Source organism: Mastomys coucha, unplaced genomic scaffold (genome assembly GCF_008632895.1).
Source record: "Mastomys coucha isolate ucsf_1 unplaced genomic scaffold, UCSF_Mcou_1 pScaffold9, whole genome shotgun sequence".
Classification (NCBI taxonomy): Eukaryota; Metazoa; Chordata; class Mammalia; order Rodentia; family Muridae; genus Mastomys; species Mastomys coucha.
Window position 1 is genome coordinate 4,375,155 of NW_022196915.1, and position 17,926 is coordinate 4,393,080.

Here is a 17,926-nt window from a genome sequence, read left to right on the forward strand (position 1 = left end):
TGTGTGTGTGTGTGTGTGTGTGCTGCCCTCGGCCATAGTGTGTGTGTGTGTGTGTGTGTGTGTGTGTGCGCGCGCGCGCGCGCGCGCGCGTTTGGCAGAGAGGGGGTACCTCAGTGTTTATTGGGAAAAAAATGTGAAAGCAATTTCCCAGCATCAGCGGCTTTCCTGAGAGCCTGTCATTTATCCGGTTTACTCTGGTTTTCTCATTTCATTCTTCCCCTTGAAGATTATTTCCTCTATATTTGGTGTTGAAAAGGCAGGTTTACCAGAGCAGTTACCTGAAAAGGGATTAACAGGAAAATGGCAGCAAGAGCTGATACTGACTATAAACCAGTAGAGAGTGTGGAGGACATCTGTGGTCAGCACTGTCTGTGACCGAGCAAGGCAGATGCCACAGGAATATCAGGTTCCCCCATCAGCTAAGCTCAAAAGCTAAGACGTAGCCTGAGTTATCTTGTTATAATTACCCCAAGAAAGAGGCCAGTTCCAACATTCACTTAGGATCACAGAAGTCAACAGCCTAAGGGCTTGCTCTGTTCTGTGACTCTCCCCACGTCTACACCACTGACACTACCTCCTCAACCCCACCCAACTAGGAGCTACAATTCAGAGCAGCAACAAAGCAGATAACACCTGGTACAGACTGGCCAGGTTACTTCTTAAAATTGGTCTTTAAGCTGAAACCAGGCACCAACTGCGGGGGGCTAAAGTGCAGCCGGTGACGTGTTTCTCTGCCTTGGATTAAATGACTTGTTCCAGGATCTGGCAGTTTAGAGTGCAAAGCTGAGGGTCCCTCAGAACACTTGTTTCATTCTACAGATCTGTTAGTGACACACTTGGTCCATCCCACAAATTCTCTAGCTGAGTGAGTTACAGACAGTTGTCAGCCACTATCCTGGAGGAGCAGCCAGAGTTCTTAATGGCTGAACCAGCTCATCAGTCCCCAAAAAGCAGCTCTTGATGTTAAAAAGTTTGAAGAGTGAAAGGATTCAGGATAATGAGTCAAAGAGTACCGTGTCAAATGGCCAGTAAGGAGCAAGAGCTTGACTTTCCTGGTTGTTAGCTGTGACTCAACAAGACTATTCTCACAGGCCTCAGTAGTTCAAGGGGCCACTAACAGCAGAGCTGAAGTGAGCCTTCAAATTCATGCATCCAACTCTATTTCTGGAGCCATCTTCTTTGGAACAGTAGTGTGATGCTTAGCCCTGTGCCTGGGGAGCCCAGGGCAGATGCACCTTCTGCTTTCCTCTGTAGTGGGCACATTTCTCAGATGCAGGCACAGACCAAGTTCTTTACCTTTAATAACTACAGGCACTCATCCCCACCACAGGCATTTGTTTTCCCATTCTTCATTGATCATGTTTGATTCAGACTGTTTGCCATGAGAACTAACACTATCCACCAGGCAGGGTGGCACATATCTGTGATCCCAGGACACAGGTGGCTGAGGCAGGACACATGTGAATTCAAGGCTACCCTGGGCTACACAGCAGCACTGTTTCAAAAAACTAAACTCTGAACTGAACCACACCAAACACAAACAAATACACAAGAGCTGCTATTCCAGTCTAGAGTAGATATGAGGATCCCTGGAGGGAAGATATGTCCAAGACATGCTGCAGGACCAGAGTGTGTACATTTTAAGCTTTGGCATGTGTTGTCTAAACATTTAACAATAAAAGAAAGAAAATGTGCTTCTTCTGGACACTCACCAATTATTCCTAATTAAAATTTCCCCCTATCTTAACAGAAAACAGTACCTGTCTTTGCTGTCTTTGTGTTTAACCTGATGCTGACTAAGATCTAACACTTCTTGCATTTGCTCACGATTTGCTTTTCATCTTCTGTAAGCTGTGCCCTCTCTCTATTTTCAAAGGCTCACATTGATAGTAAAAAAGGACCGAAGTTCAGTGTTGGTCTTAGCCAGTATCTGCTTCAGCACTTGAAAGACTTGAGCCAAACAGCTCCTTCAGCTTTGAATTTCCTGGCTGGAGTACCATGGTCGCATCGGTCACATCTAACACACACACACACACACACACACACACACACACACACACACACACACACGCATCTTTAAGTGTGGCAAGTATCCTAAGTGGGATGTGGGACTGCAAAGTGTTTCATAGCCAAAGATAAAATACAGATCACACAATGGAAAGCCCTGGTGTGCTGAACACTGAACCCAAGGCCTTGTTCATGCCTGGCAAACAGCCTGCTGAGGAGTGACATTCCTAGCGTGGAACTGTCCACACAGTATTTACACACGTGCTTATGTGAGCAGGAAGAATTAGCTGCCTGTGCTAAAAAGACTTTGGGAACAAAACAGGTCTTGCTTGTGTCTGCTGCAGACTCCAACACTCCCAGAAAGGCTTGCTAGTGACCATTGGCAGCTGGCTGGCTGGCTGCAAGGCTAGGAGGGACAGCCAACAGAATGACTGGGCAGGGCAGAAAAAGCACAGCAACATTAGGGCAAAAAGCTGGAGCATCAGTGTGGAACAGCCTCACTAACACTTCATTGCCACCAACAGCCAACCCAGAGGAGAGAAGCCCTCACCTTCCTGTCTCTACTGGAACAGAAGACAAGCTTGCTGACTGACAGCACCTTCCCCACCCATAGCAACCTGTACCCATGGACTGAACCCTGTGTTTTCCAGTTTCTAGTTGAGCACTGTAAGCATGAAGACAAGCCACATAGCAGCTCCCAGTTTTAAGAAACTATATGACTACATGGTAATCTCTCTCTCTCTCTCTCTCTCTCTCTCTCTCTCTCTCTCTCTCTCACACACACACACACACACACACATACACACACACTTTAATAATAAAATTGCAAAGTTTACTAAAGTCTTAAACCACTATATTTCCTACTTCTTCAATCATAGAAGTTCATATTATGATAGGAACATTCAATGTTGTCTTAGGCTGTTCAGTGATTCTTAGTGCAGACTGCTCAGTATTTAACCACAATAAATCCTAACGCATGTCTAAGAACTACTCTGACCACCTGTTATGTGGTATTACCTCTTCTCCTTTAATCCAGTTTTGAGGCTTCTTGCCATGTATAGGTTAACATTTTTAAGTGATGAAAGCAGTCAATTTTTCTTTAATATTTTCTGGTGTGATGTCATGCTTACAAGGACCATTTCCACTCAGACACAAAACTGTGGAGTACATCTGGATCTGCACTTGAGTGGTTCTTTTTTTAGTTATTATTTAGTGTGTGTGTGTGTGTGTGTGTGCGCGCGCGCACATGCATGTGTGTGGAGGTCACAGGACAGCTTGCAGGAGACGGTTCTCCTTTTATCATGTGGGTCCTGGAGACTCACTCAAGTCACCAGGCATGGCAGCAAGAGTCCTTTACCTGATGGGTTATCTCACCAGCTTCTTTTTCAATCACTCTCTTCCAGGCCAAATACTTTGTAGTATTGGACTATACTTCAAACACTGATTGTTGTTTTTCTGGCTCCTGTTAGAACTTCACTGTTGTAGGTTTTTCAGCCTGGGTGGGTGAGTCTGTATTATACCCACCACCTTTGCTTCTCTGAACTTTCAGAACACTGATGTGATCAGATTTGGAGAATCAAGTTCTTTTCCCCCAGGGCCACAAGGCTCCCGCCAATCTGCAGCATGCTGCGATGCTCTCTGGCATTCCTCTGCTCTGCTAGTTACACTAGTAAGGGGTTGAGTTGTTATCAGAAAAAGCTGGGGTTTTGTATGTTGATGGAACTTGCACTATTAATTAGGGGTCTAAGGTAAAGCAGAAAGATTGTCTGAAAGATGTATTTTAGGGGTGCCTGTGTACAACTTAAAGAGTGATTTAACGAGCTAGTTAACTTTCAATTGCTGCAACACAATGCCTCAGAAAAATAAGTTAGAAGGAGGAGACGGTTCTTCCTTTCAGGCCCCAGCTCATACATGCTCGATGGTGTTGTGTGTGATGTGCTGGCTCGGTTCATCATGGCAGAAGAAAGGGGGAGGGTGGAAGAAGTTGTTTAAGGAATCCACAGCATCCAAAGAGAGAGAGAGAGAGAGAGAGAGAGAGAGAGAGAGAGAGAGAGAGAGAGAGAGAGAGAGAGAGAGAGAGAGAGAGAGAGAGAGAGAGACCCACATACCCTTCATGGCATGTCCCCATGCCGAATGGCTCCAACTCCTGAAAGTTCTACTACCTCTCAATGAGCCCATGGGCCAGGGACCAAGCCTTTATCACAGTGCCTTTACTGGGTATTTGAGATCCAAACTACAACAAGGAGAAAATGATTTTAATTAAATGGCAGACATGCTAAAACTAGATTTAAATTGAGAATAAGAAATAAAACCGAGTGCACCTAGCGAGCTTTGCTGTTATTAGTTAAGGGTTAAGGATGCTAAAAGAAGTGTCAAACATTCCTTGTTCTATGGACAGTAATATTTCCATTTGAGACTAATTAGGAAGAAGACGTCCTGTCTGAGCTGACTCTGGAAGTCCTTAACACACCAGGTAAGGGAGAGCCAGGAAGCCCAGGGAAGCAGGGGCTCCAGCTTTGGGAGTTAAGGTATGTGCTACCGTGGGGGTGCCCTATTTTCTGTGGCATGCTGGCAGGAGGGAAACCTGAGTGTGGTCCCTTGCTGAGGTTGAGTCAGGTGAGATGTGCAGGCAGCTGGCCTGCTTGCTGATTTGTAGCTGCATCCAGGACCACTGCTGTCTTGCTTGTGTATCAAGAGGCCACTGTCAGGCAGATGGTACTCCAGTGGCAGGGACTGGTGGAGAGTACTGTGGGAGAGGGGTGGTGTGTAGCCTATCTGCTGGGCAGTTCTGAATTTTGTAGGAATCTGAACACAGTCATTATTAAAAGTAAAATTATATAAATGTATAATATTAAAAAAAGGTAGGAAAACCTTACACACACTCTCTCTCCATTGTTTGCCTGCCTTCTGTTATTACCACTGTCTGGGCTCATCTTTGGTACTCATTTGCATGGTGGAAAGTCCAGTATGTCTCCGGACATCTTGTTTGGACTGCATATTCTATGAGGGTCATGGTAGTAGCTTGAAATTGGAATATGCTACAAACGAGACCTGATCCATCATTGTGTTGGCTGCCAGTCCTAGACTTAGTGAGTGATAAGGCACGGGCTGCCCATGCAGATCACACTGCAGTGTGCTGTGTGCTGAGAGTCTTACATTTTAACTTGAACACTGCTTCAGGAGTCTACCCTCACCTCAGACACACAAGGAGGCCTGCAACTCTGCATGGGATTGAAGCCTACACACACCTTGGTTTTATGTTTGCTGACAAGGTGGCCAATGGCACCAGTCAGAGTGTATGTGGCCTTTCTTGTCACCTCTGTTCTCATGTGTTCACACTCATCGTCACTGAGCAGAATAAGGACTGAGCATAAGCCGTGTAATAGGGTGTCTGACCCGCAGTGAGCGCAGCCACTGGATGAGGAAGGGCTGGGAAGTGCTCACAGCATACACTGTGAGGCCTCATCTTGCTACTGAGAACAGCGTGGAATTTAAAGTGTATGAACTGCTGATTTCTGGAGTTTTAATGGTTTCAGAATGCAGCCAACTGCAGTAACTGCAAGAGGAGAAAACAGCATCGTGTGTAAGAGCAGCCTGTGTCTGAACAGGGACGGTGCTGACGCTAACAGGTCGGTCTCGGTCTCCCGTGTCCTCCTGAGCTGTATTTCTTAAATAAAAATATCAGGCAGCATTCACACAGAAACTATGTTCATTTACCAGACACAGCCATAGGATTCAAGCAGACAACAAGCAAAGGAAAAAGCAGCCTGGGCTTTCTGGAAGAATTATTTGGCCACAGGGGACCTGCATAAAGAGCACTGCACTGTGTTCTGGTTTGCAGATCATGGACTCATGTTCTTCCTAGCAGAAGATGAAATAGATTCGTAAGTACACAGGTATGTCTCACCCTCAGCCCCTGCCTCCACCAGCTGCCAAGCATTTACCAAAGCATGACTGGGAGGGGTGGCCAAGGAGCTTGGGTCAGCATCGGCTCCTGAATGTCAGGGAACTGGGAAGTGAACTTGAAACTTCCTCATGTGATGTGGCCTCTGGCCTGTCACAAGAAGGCTTGGAGGACATGTCAGGGTATATGAAAGATGCCAGAAAGACAGCAACTGTGGGAGGGTGGGCTCAGGGACATTGTATGCACACTCCTCAGCTCTACCCTCCCCGCCCCCCTGGGGAGCCAGGCCCTGGAGAGAGGAAAGAGGCATCTCAGAGTCACCTGGAGGGAGGAGGGAGACCTGCCGGAGTAGTTGAGTATGGCCTTGGGACCTATCAGATAGACCATTTGAGAGCTGAAAGTGACTTGAACATTGCAGGATCTGCCAGATGTTGTCCAGGGACAGACATGAGTCAGAGATATAGCACAGCCAGTGTGGAGGGAAGGAAGCCCTGCTTCTGAAGAACACTCCTGAGACTGCTCAGTAAATGGTGAAAACACCCTAGCCACAAGCTCAAAGACACTCTAAGACAGAGACACCAGAGACAGCTCTGGAGCCACGTGGACACATTTGCTCCTCAGCATCTGAAGCTGCAGCATGTGATCGCAGGGGACCAGGAGGATCCCTGGGGCTTCTGACCTGCCAGAGTAGCTGAAGCAGTGTATTCCAGGCTAAGTAAGAGACACTGCCTCGAAAGAATTAGGTGGAGAGAGACTGAGGAAGACATTTGACACCAACCCCTGGCTTCTATATGTATTACACACAAAGTTGGATACATAAATAACACACACGTACACAATATATACTTCTAAAGCTTTAAAAACTTCTTTAAGTCTCTGTGTTAGCACATTCAATCAATGTGATCTGAACCATGGAGTGCACAGTTAAGAGCAGATCTGTGGAGCTTAGCACAGATGACACATTTGCTAACAGCCACTGGCAGCAGTTCTAGGCTTAGTTAATCAAAACTTCCCAATAGTGCCTCAAAAACAGAGACCCACATGTAACTTGACTCAAATTCTATAGCCCAAAGCTTCAGATGCAGCAAGCAAGCCCAGAAAATAAAAATGTTAAGATATTGGAAGAGATACTGCAGTCTCAAGGAGATATGGTTCACATATTGTACAATTTTCCTCATTAAAGGTCACAAGCCACTGCTTTTTTTAGTATATTTATGGCTATGTAGTCTGTACCAGTTGATTTCATTATTTGCATCCTTCCCACAGGAGCCCATTAGTAGTCACTTGTCTTTCGGATGCCTGCAGACCGACGTTACAGTGGTGACTTCAGCTTGCATCTGGTTGCTCCTGACACCTTCCTATTTGGCTGTTTCCCAGGCCTGTTGCCCCTTCCTGATTCAGGCACTCCACCCAGAGAAATGCTTACATTCTGAGTCTCATCCTAATACAACGTTACCTAACGACCATCTGCTCCATAAGAACGTACTTCAAAGAGAACAAGAGGCCACTGGGACACATAACGGGAAATAAAGTAAGGGAAATGAAAGAGCATCTGTTATAGCTCCTATAGACTAGACAGGATCTAGAGTCACCAAGGAGACAAGCCTCTGGGCTTGAAGGTGAGGGATTCCCACAGCTGGCGGGACTGAGAGGGGAAGACCCATCCTGTTGTGGGTGGCACTGCTCCACGAGCTGGGCTCCTGGACTGAATGAAAAGGAGAAAGCAGGTTGAGTACTAGTGTTCATATATTTCTGTTTCTAGACAGTGGATGGCATGTTACCAATGGCTTCATCCTCCAGGTGACAGGGTTTTCCCTTGAGTTGTGAGCTGAGACAAACGTTCCTTCCTCAAGTTGTTTCTGTTGGTAGTTTGTAACAGCAACAAGGAAAATTACTAATACTGTGTATGTGTGTGTGTGTGTGTCACACACACACACACACACACACACACACTCGGAGAGAGGAGCAGAGTGAGAGTAGGCCATATATACTTGGGTCTGAGTACAACACTCCCCATGTGGATAATTCCACATTCACCTACAGAGGTCTTAATTCACACTACATGGTCAAACCATAAAATTTGTTTTGTGTGTGTGTGTTGGGGGGGGGTATTGAGGGGGCTGAGGAGTGAACCCAGGGTCTTGTACGTGATAAACAGGTGGTCTGTCACTGAGCCTAGGTACCATGACAGAATTTGTACTAGAAATACAAATGCCACTTTTAATTTTAAAGAAAAAAGAGTGGCCTAAGGCCCTCCTAATTTGTAAATGCTTGCATGGTGGGCAGTCACACCCATGCAATTCTGAGTCTCTTTTGGAATATGCTTTTGGTGTCAAAATTGAATGTGGCAACGTGAACCAAATCACACAGCCCCATTTAAATTCTAAAATAGGTGTTTTTATAGTAGCCTAATGATGTTTAAGTCACTCTCTTGCCCTGAAGGCCTTAATGAATACTTAAAATATCTCTACTTAGTTTTCTCTAATTCACCACATTTGTTTCAGTTATAAAAATGCTTCCTGATTTGCATAGAGATTATATGTTTAGCACAGTACAGGGGTGGGAAGATGCTAGAGTAACCAACCCGCCATCCCTGTACTCACATCTGCAAGTGAGCACTTACACTTTCTCACTTGTAAATGAGTTATCATTTCTCTAGCTTATTCTTAACACTGCCTCGAATGTTCAGAAGGACTGAGGGATGGCAACACATAATTTTGTTTTGCCAGGCTAAAGTACCTTCTGTGCCTAAAGTTTGGCTCTGTTTCTGTCTGAGTTCTGAGAGGACAGTTTTGGTGGCCACACTCATTATCTTACTTCACTTAGGCCTAGAAGAACAAACAAGCCATGCAGGCTACAGGGATCTGTGCCTCAGTAGTCTGTGTCAGTTTGCTGGGCAAACGTCAATGGGGCACATACCCCTTTAGTTATACCCATTTGTTAGTACTTCATACATGGAATGCTTTCACTGAGGACGCTTGCTTCATCCTCAGATGGTCACTCTGAAGTTTACTGAAGTCTTGAAAGGATACAGTCCAGGTAAAATGAAAAGGCTCACAATAAAAGAAATTAAGGAGACTATGAGGACCCACTGAGCACATGCATTGAACTCAGCTCTGCAGGGACAAAGTTGGGAGGAGGGAGAGCTGGCTTCTAAAGGAGACCAGGGCTTCTGCAGAAATAGTGATTGTCTTTCTCTTGCAAATTAGGTTTAACAAGCACCTAGAGAGCTTTACATATTTAAATTACCTGGGCTGATAATAGCACAAAAAATCAGTAAAATATTAATTACGTATACAAAGATAAAGCAAGCATTGAATACCAGGATTTGCCTTAAGATACCTGTAACAACCATAGAAAAGAGGAAGCCAAGAGAGGAAGGACAAAGGCATGCTCCAGGTGGACAGGGCTGCTGGCTCCTTAGCCATGGAACCTCCTTTAACTTTCTGTGCAAGTAAGTGGATTAAGATTGGAAATAAAAATTAGCTCAGTTACTGAAGTCTAACTCCTGCTTTGACTAAGCCTAAGCCTCTGCAGAGCCTTTCTGACACAGGAGAGCCCCCAGGGTAAGCAAGTGTGTGTGGCCTGGGACAGGGAAGAGGACAGACAGGTCAAGATCCTGTTGATTCCAGGGCAGGAAGCAGGATGTTTCCAGCCTTCCCTACCCACTGGTTCTGAGATTCTTTACCCCTGGGAATAAGGCTAACTGCTAAATCAAACGCACTTGGAATTCTTAAAAGGCTCATGGTTATACTAACAAGCCATCCTCAATTTACAATGAAGTTATAAGCTAAAATTAAGATGAATAATTAAATCTCCAGGGAAAACATAAATATAAAACTTTAGTGGTTTAATGCCATTAGCTGGTGATTTTAGTCTGTCAAAACTAAGGTTAGCAATGTTCAGCCCATACAGCACACATGCTGTTGTGTTTGTGTTGAGACATTAGTTTCCTGTACTTTATTTTGCTGACCTAAATTCTTTTAGTTTTTGGTGTCTGTGGTACATGTGCATGTGTACATGTGGTATGTGTGTAGAGTCCAGAGGTCCACATTGGGTGTCTAACTCTTTTCCATTTAAATTTTTTCTTTTTAATTCAAGCACTTTTTATTATTTTCAGTAAAGTTGCATAGTTTTTTTTCCCATTTTAGAAATTCTTCTCTCATATATTTCATACCTACTGCAATTTTCCCTCCCCATCTTCTCCCATCCCCTCTCCCTTTTCTCCTGATCCACTCCCCCCCCACCTCCTCTCAGAAAAGAGCAGGCCTCCCTCCCAGAGGCATCAACCAAATATGGCACAGCAAGCTACAATAACCAGGAACATATTCTCATATCATGGCTGGACAACAGTAGGAGTAAAAGGTCCTAAAGGCAGGCAAAAGAGTCAAAGGCAGCCCCTGCTCCTACTGTTAGGAATCCCACAAGAACACCAAGCTACACAACAATAACCTATATGCAGAGGACCTAGGTCAGACCCCACCAGGCTCCCTGATCTCTGTGAGCCCACATGAGTCCCACTCAGTTGGTTCTGTGGCTTATGTTCTTGTGGTGTCTTTGACCCCTCTGGCTCCTCCAATCCTTCCTCCCCCTCCCCCATAGAACTCCTCAAATCTGCCTAATGTTTGGCTGTGTGACTCTGCATCTGTTCCCGTCCATTGCTGGATGAAGTTTCTCTAGTCTCTCTGATGAGGATTTTGCTAGGCTCTGGTACCAACACATCCTGCAGGCAGGAAAAACTGCAGGTCAGAGATTCTGTGGCTGGATTGGTGTTCCAGTGAGGGCGGCTGGTTCCAGCTCCTTGTCCCCCATTACTAGGAGTCTTTGTCAGTGGAGAACTAGTAGAGTCCATGGGGTTTCCATTACACTAGGCTTCTACCTCACTCTGAAATGTTTCCCACTCCAATTGTCATCCCTCTCAGTACTCTCTCTATCTTGCATCCCTGATCTCTCCTGTTGCCTTCTCTATCTGCCCCCAGCCCACCTAACACCTATTTCATTTCCCATTCCCAGGGAGATCCTCGCATCTCCTTTTTAGCCTTACTTGTTTCTTACCACCTCTGGATCTGTGGATTGCAGGATGATTAAGCTTTAAGCTAATATCCACTTATAAGTGAGTACACATTATGTTTGTCTTTCTAGGTCTGGATTAGCTCACTTAGGATGACTTTCCTTTCTAGTTCTATCCATTTGCCAGCAAATTTCATGATGTATTTATTGTGTCAATGTACCATTTTTGTTTTTAAATCCATTCTTCAGTTGAGGGACATTTGGGTTTGTTTCCAGTTTCTGGCTCTTACCAATAAAGCTGCTATGAACATAGCTAAGTAACTGTCTTTCCAGTAGGATAGAGTGTCCTCTTGAGGTAGATCAATTTCCAATTTCCTGAGAAATTGCCATGCTGATTTTCAAAGTGGCTATGTGAGTCTGCACTCTCACCAGCAGTGGAGGAGTGAGTGACCCCCTTAATCTACAACCTCATTGGCATGAGCTGTCAATTGAGTTTTTGATCTTAGCCATTTTAACAGGTGTAACATAGAATCATTTTTGTAGGCTCCAAATGGCCCAAATACCCTAAAATTGTCTGCACATTAGTGGATCCTGAGAGGTAAGGTTTCAAGGCATTGCCTTGGCTACTAAAGACATTTTAATGTGAATTCTTTTGAGCCATAACTATAAATGCCCTTTGAGCTCCTCCTTTAAGGGATGCTCAATGTCACGCTATTGACCTCCTTGGTTAAATTATTCCTAAGTATTTTTTTTTTTAAATCAGTGAGAATTTTTTTTATTCTTTTTTTATTTATATGAGTTCACTGTAGCTATCTTCAGACACACCAGAAGGGGCTATTGGATCACATTACAGATAGTTGTGAGTCACCATATGGTTGCTGGGAATTGAACTCAGGACCTCTGGAAGAGCAGTCAGTGCTCTTAACCACTGAGCCATCTCTCCAGCTCTCCTAAGTATTTTTTTAAAAAGAGATTTGTTTATTTCTAATTTTATGAGTATGTATGAGTGTCTTCATTTATGTATGTGTAACCCTTGTGTGGCTGGTGCTCATGACACCTGGAAGAGGACACTCTGAACCTGGGGGTATAGATGAGAATTGAACTCAGATCCTCTCTAACAGCAGCACATGCTCTTAAACACCGAGTCATCCCTTCAGTCTCTATACATCCTTTCTGATGCAATTGCAAATTCAATTGTTTCCTTTAACAGCTCGAATTTTGTGTCTTGATTTTATACCCTGTACTGAGTTCATTTAGTTCATAGTCACAGTTTCTGAAAAAGCAAGTCTATGTCTAAAACCAGAGAACTACTGTTAATGGCCAGAAAAATGAGTACAAATGGAAAAGAGGTATTTAGAAAAACAAACTGAAATCCCCAGAAACAAAGGGCAACTTTTAAGTGGCTAGTGTACAATCTACTTCAGTTTATTCACACAGATGATAGCTTACATTATCACCGAACAAATCAAGGGCATTTGTGGCATGCTGCCATGTGTGGAAACAGGTACCAAAACTAACAGAGCAGTGAGCAATAGAAAGCTGCTCCTCCACGAGCACATAGACCTTCAATAAGCATTCTGCTTTCGCAAGTATGACACATACTCTGGGCTTTCTCACACTCTGGGCTTCAGTAACGGGGCATATGCCAAGTCATTTATTCATTTTTAAATACTTAAGTAGGCTTCTTCTGCACGTGCACGTGCGTGTGTGTGTGTGTGTGTGTGTGTGTGTGTGTGTGTGTGTGTATGTGTGTGGAGGCTAGAGAGAACTTTGGGTGTCATCCTTAGATGTCACAGTCTTTTCTATGACAAGGTTTCTGGCTGACCTGGATCTTGATGGCTGGCCAGAGGGCCCCAGGGATCCTGTCTTTGTTTTCCCAGGACTGGGGGTTACAAGTGTATGCCACCATTCCTGGTTTCTAAATGTGAGTTCTAGGGATCAAACTGGGCCCTTGTGCTTATAAGGCAAGCACTTTAGCAACAGACATCTCCCTGGCCCTTTAGTCTGACTTTTTGATTTTACTAAACACTCAAATACTCACCTCTGCATTCACTCCATCTCTCACTGTGGCTCACACTCGGGTTGTTTTTTGTTGTTTTGTTTTTGTTTGTTTTGTCCTGTTCTTTTTCTTTTTTTTCCAGGACATGGTCTTACTATGTAGCTCCAGCTGTCCTGGAACTCACCATGTAGACCGAGCTGGCAGGTGTGTACCTCCAATTTTGGGTTTTAGTTAATTCTAGATGTAGTCAAGTTGACAGCCAAGATAGTCATCACATGACTCCTGAAGCGCAACATCTTGCTTATCACTTCTCTGGTCACCAAAGATCCTGAGTGGCCACATGGGTACAGCGCCCAAATGTTACTACTAACCTAGACTCCTAAAGCTTGGCCTAAGTTTCTTCCAATGGAAACTGTTTCTTTTTATTGAGAGTAAAAGCAGGAAATGGTGATTTGAGAGAACCCTATTGAGGTCATCTGATATGGAACTAAGGTATAATATCAGACTTCATTGGGTCCATACTCTAAACAAGATCTCAGGGAGTGAGGGGACAGCATGGGGCTGGCAAGGGTATCAACTGCTTAACCTGCACAATGCCCAGGACCTCTGCAACTGGTTAAAGCCATCAGGCTGGACAGCATGGAAGAAGGAAAGAGTGCAGCCATTCCTGGCTTGTTTCTGTTCTATCTTGTAGGTGGTGCATACAAAGGTATGTATGAATGATGCACAGAAGAAACAGTACACATTTAAACACAATTCAAAACCTAGAGAAGAACTCACACTGTTTACCAGGAAGTCACAAAAGAGACAAGAGGACTGCAGTTTCCCAGGTGACTAGGTGGATGCTAACACAGGCCTTCCTCTTGTAGTCGCCTCTGGAATTGGGTCTCTAATGCCACATCTCAACTTCAGTAAAGCTATGGTTCATTACTTCTAAAATGTGTTACTAACTCTATTTTTGGAGACAAGGACTCCCTGTGTAGCTCAGTCCCTGTGGAACTCAACTAACCTAACTCCCTCGGCTTCCTGAATGCTGGAGTCACAGGCTGAAACTGCTACTTTATTTTCTGGTTCTGTATAAAATTAACACAGTACAAGAAAGTAGAAAAGACACACATTGCCAACTATTCATGATGAAAGAGATACCCTAAGTTCAGGAATAAGCCAGTTAGTGGCCTCTGTGTATTGGAGAAGATAGGTGCTTGGGAATAGGACATCTAGAAATACATAAAAGGTGTAGCTGCTCAACATAGCTTGACCAAGGCCACCAGAGTTGAGAGTAATGTCTAACACACTTCCACAACAGCCAGCAGAAGCATGCGCATGGCTGGATTTGGGTCAACGAGTTGAGAAGCCAACATGTTCCTTAAGCCTTCATGTTTTGTGATAAGAACATTAATACTTGCATATGAATGAAAACTAGCAGTGTTTCTGCAAAGCTTGCATTTCTAACCAACGGAAATCCAATGCTAGGACTTCTATTTGTTTTTCTTTTGGCTCTAAATTCTGTTTCCTGCTTTTTGTTTTTTTTTTTTTTTTTTTTTTTTTCCGAGACAGGGTGTCTCTGTGTAGCCTTGGCTGTCCTGGAACTCACTCTGTAGACCAGGCTGGCCTCGAACTCAGAAATCCGCCTGCCTCTGCCTCCCAAGTGCTGGGATTAAAGGCGTGCGCCACCACCGCCCGGCTGTTTCCTGCTTTTTAAGTCCTGCTTTTTTTGGTCACATTTGAATGGACATTAAGCAGGGAGACTTTTATTTTTCTTAAAACTTATTATTTACCTCTGTGTGTATACGCATGTGTGAGTAAGCATATGCCACAGCACACATGTGGGGGTCAGAGTGTGTGCAAGTGTTATCTCTCTTCTTCTACCATATGGGTCCCAGAGACTGAGGCTAGGAAGCGGCTTCATCCAGCTTACCATATGAGGCTGTGTGCCTCATGTTACTTTAGCAAGTCTTGTTTAGCCGCTGTTTGACCCTCCACAGCTACTTTGAGATGGTTTTAGGGTAGATCTATGATCCACAGCTAGTTTTGTGTGCTGTTGGGACAGGAAGTGTCTGAGGGCTCCATGGAGACTTAAACCAAAGTCTGGAGGGGGCAGAACTTGGGAGGGACCTGTATATCAGCTCTGTGTCATTCCTGCGTCATTCCTGTGTCATTTCCCAGGCATCTACGTCGTTTTATCAGAAGAGACCACTGGGTTCTCTCCAGTTTTCTCTGCCCAGTTATAGCCTGGCTAGCGCCTCAGACATGAAGGCAGAGCATTGCTGAGTTGCTTGCTTTCCGAGACCTAGTGTTCTAGCTGTTTAAAACAGGTATGGAAACTGGGTTCCTATTACTTGTATGTATTCACATAGACAATTTAAAAACAACAAGCAATGTGGATAGTTAACGTGTGTCCAGTTTAGTTAACTACATTTACTTAAACCTCCCTGTAAATAACTAGCTTTACTCCTGTTTTGAATCTAGTTAGTCACTGACCTCAAGATTTTTTTTTTCCCAGTGGTGGAGTTAGGGGAGGGGTTAATAGGGATTGAAATCAGGGCCTTGTTCTTGCTAGGTAAGTATTCCACTAGAACTATATCCCTGGCTATTTAGTCTGGCATATTTTGTCTTTTAGACCTATGACACATATTCTATATAAGCTAACAACAATACAGTAGGGTGGTATATGGGTGAAAGCAGAAAGGCTTGTATTTGAAATAAGGTTCTTTTAAATGCTCAATATAGTCAGAGGGCATTGAATGAGGGGATGGTTTGCTTATTGGTGGGTGCTGGAAATAGAAATGCAGATTTTAATTAATTAAGTTGATAGGATTATCTTGAATATTTAAATGACCCAGAATACAAGCTTATAAGTCAAAAGCAAAATGTAATAATCGAATTTGACTTATAATGTTTTTCTACTCATTTTCCTTATAGATAATGAAATCCATCACACTAAGAATTGCAGACTTATAAATCTAGAAAAAAAGCTGTTTCAAGACATCACAAAGACAACAAAATTGCTGTTTTAAGCATTTCAAAGGCCTGGTCATCTAATCTCTCACAGCTAGGATGAGCTTTCTGTTGAATACATTTTATGCACTGATACTCACTTGAGCTTTCAAAGTGTTTACCAGGGTCTGCATACACTATGTGGTTTTACCCAGTGACCCTGGAGGGGTCAGGAGTACAGGCTTCAACTCATAAATGAGCAAATCTATCTATCTAAAGTTAGCAGCTTGTTAGTGTAAGTCAGGTCAGGACTCTGATATTCCCGACAGCTTCCAAGTGTAAGCTGGCTTCCCTTACTTCATTCCTTTTAACATGGTAAGGTTTAACCTTTCGTTGGGTTCATCTGTGTGACATCATGTGATATGAGGGGAATTACAAGGTTCTCAGAAAAGACACATCCCAGAGTCAAGTCACAATGAGCTTCAGAGAAGTCAGGCACGAGTGCAGAGAATACTAGAACAGTTTAGAGTCAGACAATAGGAACACCTTACAGTCCCTGCCATCTCAGAGAGCCACAGAGATGACGGTGTCAGGTGCATGGCACTGCTGACACGTCTGCAGAGCAGGGTGTTCCATGTTTATACTCCCTAACTAGGTGAGAAAGAGATGTGGCATGATGGAAGTATGTGCTGTCTCATACAGCGAAGATCTCTAGTGTCTCCACAGTTTCAGACTGAGGACACAGAAGAACAGAGTGTCCAGCCTGGTGCAGGACGAGGAAAGCCTGGCAGAGGGAGTGGGTAGGTGGTGAATAGGAACGATGTACACACTACACCAGTATGCAGAGCCAAGGGAAGCCTGTGGTTTTATATAACAAATAACTAAAGCATAGTGTTAACAGACTGCAAAGAGGAAGAGACTGTAGTCAGGCTATTTCTCTGTTATTTTACACTAAGGTACACACTTTTATATTTTTAAAAATTTATAAAAATGAAAGTGAAAATAAGTATGAACTACATTGGATAGTTTTTCTTTGGTAAAGTATATTTTAAAATGAAAAGTTTTTCTATTTTATCTAGTGAAGTTATTATTTATTTTTTTAAATCACTCATTTAAAGCCATAAAAGATGTAGAGGCAATTCCTGCTATATCACAGTTACTTATAAAAACAAAAGTCATTCAGATGTAGATGATGTTTGAAAAATAATAGGGTATGATTGCCTAATGCACACCTCTGTGGAAAATGTGTTTATGTAAGTCATGGCCCTGTCATTCAAGTCCACAGACATAACTCCTAGGAGGTATTATCAAACGTGACCTTTCACACAAAGTCACTGAGTATTAAGACCGAGTTCTCACATAAAGGAGGTTTATCTGCCCCACAAGGACAGACAGCAGGGAAAATGAGACAAAGACAGGAGATAGAGGATGAGGGAGAGGGGAAGAGAACAAGGGGGAGGGGGAAGAGAGAGGTCTTTGTTCCAGAACAGGTCAGAGGATTGCCCCTGTACAGAAAGGAGACAGATGTGGCCATAGGCAAATGACAGTTTATAAAGGCACACAGGAAAACCTGTGTTAGGATAAAGTATTTAATTTTAATTGGTTATATTAATTAGGTGAGCCAAAGTGTGCTTCTGACTGCTGGACTTTAATCATTTTGATAGCTGGACCTTGGTAGTCAGCCTCAGGAGGAAGAAGTGGCCAAATAAGGAAAGAGACCATGGTGGGTAGCTTTAGAAATGTACTCTAATGGTTTTTAGAAAGGCAGAGGGAATGGGAGATGTAAGGCCTGTCAGAGCCATGCTTGACATGCTTGAGATGGCCAAAGTCCCTTCAATGACTAAAGCTCTCTTGAGATAAACAGGGTACAGGGGTCTGTGGAGATGGCTCAGTGGTAAAGCGCTTGTTGTGCAAGAATAAAGACCAGAGTTCTGATCCTTCTACCTAAATAAAAGCTGGATACCACTCCAGCTACCTGTAATCCCAGTGCTGAGGGTAGAGGCAGGAGGTAGGTGGATTTCAGAGCTTGCTGATCAGCCAGTCTAGCTAAAACAAATATCTGTAATCAC

The 17,926-nt window shown here is 43.8% G+C and overlaps 1 protein-coding gene across 5 annotated transcripts in view; it reads right to left on the reverse strand.

Moving 5' to 3' along the window:
* Positions 1-17,926, reverse strand: part of LOC116085393 (ubiquitin-conjugating enzyme E2 E2) — a 280,270-nt gene that overhangs the window by 1,493 nt on the left and 260,851 nt on the right. The window lies entirely within an intron of this gene.